This window comes from Arachis ipaensis, chromosome B07 (assembly GCF_000816755.2).
Source record: "Arachis ipaensis cultivar K30076 chromosome B07, Araip1.1, whole genome shotgun sequence".
Classification (NCBI taxonomy): domain Eukaryota; kingdom Viridiplantae; phylum Streptophyta; class Magnoliopsida; order Fabales; family Fabaceae; genus Arachis; species Arachis ipaensis.
The window spans coordinates 121,014,836-121,020,601 of NC_029791.2; the positions used below are offsets into that span (position 1 = coordinate 121,014,836).

Here is a 5,766-nt window from a genome sequence, read left to right on the forward strand (position 1 = left end):
AGCTTCAGTTTATTATTATTTTTATCCCAATTTTTCTTCACGACGGAAAAGATATCACATATCAGAATTATTTAATAAGAACAATGCAAACAATAAGCATAATCTTAATGCAACTAATGACAATACCACCAAAGCATCGATGAAAATGAATTTGTACAAGGAGAATTGTTGCTACACTCTTTAGATTAGGCCGTCACACAAAAGCTCAATTCTGCAACTCCGCAACCAGACGGAAATCTCTCTTTTTCTCTCCCAATTAAGTGTGAAAATGAGTTAAGTCGAGTGGAATTTTAATTTTAACGAGTCTTACTCATATTATAAATAGTTGATTTAAATTTATGTCTATTATTTTTTTATAGGCCTTTTTATTAAACTAGAACTTTACCTATTTAAAATTCGACAAGTTTACGAATCTATTTAAAAAGCGTATTTCGTTAATTTTTTGTTGAAGAGAGAGTTCAACATTCAAGTGGAGCAAACAAACAAAAGTAAAATAAAATAATTTCTACGTCATCTCTGGTATAGCCATCAATAACATGAACTATTTACAACACCACTCCTCAGCATATGAAAAAGTTTGAGCTACACAATCTACAATTTCTGTTGTCTTTCTCTGGAAAATGACACGATTCTATTGTAACCAAATATTCCATATAGTTGAGAAGAAACCAAGTAGCCAACACTTTTGCGTAGCTCTTTACTCAGCGGCATGGACCTCCAGCTCTCAAAGTGTTCTTTCAAGGTACCAGGTACAATTCACGTCTGTCCAAACTCTGAAATCCAAGCACACCACACCTGCCAAGAGTACTCACAAGTAACAAATAAGTGTTGAATATTTTCTACTTCGTTGTTACACAACACGCACAAATTATTATTTTGTTGTAGCAGTCCAGCCTACTTAGCTGATCTTTTGTATTTACTCGACCTACCAATACAAACCAAGTGAACAACTCCACTCGAGGTGGAACTAGGCCTTTCCAAATGTTCTTTGTGAATCTGTATCTCAGGAGCTCCTCATCCAAAGACAATAAATATTAAAACTCAAAATAATACACTTAAAAAAATTAAATTGACAATAAATATATTTTAAAATTTATAATTCATAATTTGTAAAGAATAATTTATTTATATATGAGTAAACTACCATTTGTACCCACGAAAGTTGAAAACGCTGACATATCTACCCATAGAAAAAAGAAATTACCATTTGTACCCATAAAACATGAATTTCGCACCAAACACTAAAAAATTATCTAAAAACCCCAAAATACCCTTATCATTACCACTGCTACCATCATCCCCCATCTCTCTCTTTGGTCACATGAACACTCTCTGATCTAACCTCCATTTCTCTGCCACAAACCACTTCATTGTCACTCCTTCATCACCATAACCTTCACCTTTGGAGGAATCAAAATCAACCCAGAGAGGAATTTGAAATGGATGACGATGGGTGAGAGTCAAAATTGGATCTTGGTTTCAGCTGAATCTGAAGCTGTTTGAGAGAACAAAACATTGAAAAGGGTGTCATGGAGAAAGCTAATAGAAATAGGGCAAACAAGAACACAGATCCAAGGTGAGAAGAGAGTGAGGAGAGAGGATCAAATCTGAACAATTAAACACAGAAGCCTCATGTATTAATTTGGATTCACTTTTTCTGGGGGAAAAGAAAAATGGTGAAAGAGACAGAAAGAGAGAGAGAGAGCTCACCGCGATTTTGGTTCGCAAAGGGGACCGCGGTGGCGGCGGCTGGCGCAGTGGCCCATCAGGGGCACTGGTTCGGTGATGAGGAGAAGGTAGTCCCGGTAGGTGAGGGTGGTCGGCGGTGAAAAGAGGAGAAGGGGGCACTGCGGCTCTAGGGTTGCTAGCGACGGCGAAACAGGGGCGGGGTGGGTGCGAAGGTCCTCTATTCGGCAAGAGCGAGACAGGGAAGAAGAGAAGGAGGGGTGGTCACTGACACTGACACTGGAGGTTGCAAGAATGGAAACAGAGGCAATTTGGGGTTAGTGGTGGTGGTGATGGTGGTAAGGTGATGAGTAGATGAGGATGATGGAGTGGTTAGTGGGAAGCGTACCAGTGCTTGTGGGTTGGGAAGATATCTAACGAATTTTGTAGATTTTTTTAACTAATAGACTTTTTAAAAAGTCTAACATAATCTGTTTAATAAAATAAGTCGAGTCAAACCAAATCTAAAACGAATTGAACTATGAACTCCCGCCGAATAGTCCGGTCCACTTCCATCTTTACTCACAACTAAATCCTGTTAATGGTCTATTTTTAAGTATTCGTGACTAAATTATAATAACAATGGTTAGAATAAATCTCATAAATAATAGTATTGATAGTGTTCGAGGAGTAATACCTGAAATATTACCGCATTAATAAAAGAATAATATAAAATTTAGTGTTATTAAATTTAGAAATTTAAGATTTTAAAAATACTCATTTAATGTTAAAGATTAATTTAGAGTATTATTGTGCATGTAATAATTTATTGATCAGTAACAAATACTTAAATAAAATTTAAATCTATAATAAATTAGTCTTTATCCTGTCAAATTGAATGACTGTAAAAAGCTAAAAAATTTTAAATATTATTATTTATTTAAAATAATAATTTAATTTTTTTTCTTTAAATTTTATTTAAATATAATTTTTTAAATAATTTCGATGTAATTAATCTTTTTGAATAATTAACTCTTGCTAGTGATTCTTATTAGGGTTAATTTTTCCTATAGTAAACAATAACAAGTTGAATAACAATACTAGTTGTAAGTTTCCCAAAAAATAAAAAATAAAAATACTAGTTGTACTGTACGTATAGTTTGTGTTTGAAAGGATAAATGCCGTAAAGTAATTAGGGTTTTTCCTTATTTTATTTTTTTATAAGGAATAAAAATTATTTTATATTAACAAACTATAAAATAATAATTGATTCAATTAAAAATAATTTTTTATGTTTGAAATGAGTAACAATTAAATTGATTATTTAAGTTTAAAATATTTTATTTTTATTACGTATTCTCTAATAATTTCATAACAATCCATTATCATTGTCAAACCACCATGTGCTTTAATTTTGTCTGATCACCACCACCTTCTTAGTCTCTAAGACTGCGTTTGTTTCTGAGAACAGAACAGATAGGATGAGAATAGAATAAAACAAAATATTCTTGTATTTTATTTAGTGATAAATTAAAATAAATTATGAAAATTCAATTTATTCTTATTTTTTTTCATTCAAAAAATTTAAGATAAAAAATATAATAATAAAAAATATAATTATAAAAAATCAATAAGAATAATGAAAAAAAATAAAAAATAAATTGTGTCATTTGTTAGTGTTTCTGTGTCCTTCGTTAGTGTTTCTGTGTCCTTCCTGTCAAGATGGACACAAAATATACTAATTCAGTGTCGCTAGACACATTGTCTCTGTCCATGTCTCTTCTATCAAATGCGATTTTGTGTCTCTGTATCCCTGTCTCAGTGTCCTGTCTCTATAAACAAACACAGCCTAAACTCTCTCTTTAAATTAGTGTCTAAAGAACAAATTATTCTCTTTATTTTTTAAATTTAAATTAATCAAATTCAATTACAACCAAATTCTATAAAAAATAATATTTAGAGAAATTGAAATGACAAATAAAATAAACTCATGAGATTTCTAACTCAAGTCAATTCTCATTTTTTTCTAATTTCATATAAATTAATTGATTTACAAATCAAATCAATTCTATGTTAGATCTATTTATGGATAATACATATATTAATTATAATATTAAATTAAGTTATTTCACATTAAATAACTTATATAACAATGATCTTATTTATTGTCATAAATGCTGAATTGAATAAGTCATTATTACTCTTAATTTAGAATTAAATGAGAATAAAATTAGATATACTATGATGTTAGAATGTAACAAGTATCCAACTCAAATATAAATAGTAACTTCAGGGTTTTTGTCTATAACACATCAAAGTCACCTTTGTGACTCTTTTCTCATCAAACGAGTTACAATATATTTTAGCTCTTTAAAATTATATTAGTTTGCAAAAATTACATTGAAATTTGATTATAAAATATTTTTCTAATATGTTTCACAATTTGGTACATTTTTTAAATATTTAAATAAATAAGCATCTGCCCGTCTAGCTCAGTTGGTAGAGCGCAAGGCTCTTAACCTTGTGGTCGTGGGTTCGAGCCCCACGGTGGGTGTTTTATATTTTAACTTTCTCCTTTAATATTTTATTCTATTAGGTGTAGTGGACATTGCAGCAGGTGCTTTGTTTGATCTTACACTTTAATGTTTGATTTGTGCTTGGTGAGTTGGGCTATTCAAAGGTTCTCCTTGTCATCTTCATTCATCTTCCTGCCGACACACAAATTATTATATCAAAACCCCTTAGACCTGACCCCATCACATACCAAAACCCATCATCAATTGATTTTCTTAACACTTAACACCATCCACTTTTTATTCTGATTCAATCTAATCTTCAATCATTACTACACTGAATTAATGTTTAGCTATGAATCCAATCCTCACCAAATCTTATTTATTGCTTTTAAATTACAATAATACACAATTCATTGCAAATGAACTTCACGTTTGCTACTACTCCTATTGAAAATGAACCTACCACAAATACACATTGACAATACGATAATAATTAAGCATTATGGTTTTGAAGAAAATTGAAGGATGATTAGTTAAACACTGGTGTATAGTGTATATATAAATTCAAAACATGGTGGACCACAAGCAAGCAACAACACCTTATTTCTAATGCTTAATAGGTTGTTTGGTCACCCATCTCTATATTGAAATTATATTATTATTATTCATTCAAGTCCTTGGTAATCCAACCTTATTACTCATTAAAGAGTGAATACCCATCCGGCCCTGACAATTATCTCGAAAGGACAACGAGGTTTCCAAGAAAAAAAACATCAAATTCGGTATCTGATAATTTTTTTTGGAACTAATTAGTTTCTGTGCCAAAAAAAATAACATTGATTTTTTTTTTGCACAGAGACCTAGTTGTTCTTTCGAGGTAATTGTCAGGAATCGGGTTGAATTTTTTCTTGTTGTCTTTCGAGATAATTGTAGAGGCTGATTTAGATTTTTTTCTCCTCATTTAAATATTCAATTCTGATGGAGTTCATTTTTCAATTTCTTGTATTCTCTCCTCCAAGTAATGTACAAGGATTGAGTGGATTATTAGGTATAAAGAGTGTATAAATATATTAAGAAGTGTAATAATATTTGGTTTGCTTGATTGATGGAGAATATCAATGGACAATAATAAATCAATATACATGTCAGCTATAAAAACTGTAATACAAAATTAGCATTATTCCAAGAACTTTATTTGAGCACGTCAAACTAAATTAGTAAATTACAAAACACTTTTTTTTTAAATAAATAAAAATACCACCTTATCCAAGAATGCTGAACTTGTTTATCCGTTGGTCGGTGTAACGTTTTATTCTGAATGACGTGCCATTGTCACAACTCACAATAGAGCTCTCTTTTAAATTTTGAGGCCATGTATACATGTGACCAAGCTTTAACATGATACAGACTTTTCATATTGGATCAATGCATAAGAAAATTTTTGAAGTATTGTGAAAATATTAGGGCTTCACAACTAGTTTTAGTTATTTGTGTTTATTTTATGATTGGCATTGACAGCTAAAATTATTAAAATATAAAGTTTAGTAGTTAACTATTTTTTTAGAATTGATAAATTGAAAGAGTG

The 5,766-nt window shown here is 30.8% G+C and overlaps 1 non-coding gene across 1 annotated transcript; it reads left to right on the plus strand.

The window, feature by feature from the left end:
• On the plus strand, window positions 4,147-4,219 carry TRNAK-CUU. The gene has a single exon. It is a non-coding gene; the product is annotated as a tRNA-Lys (tRNA).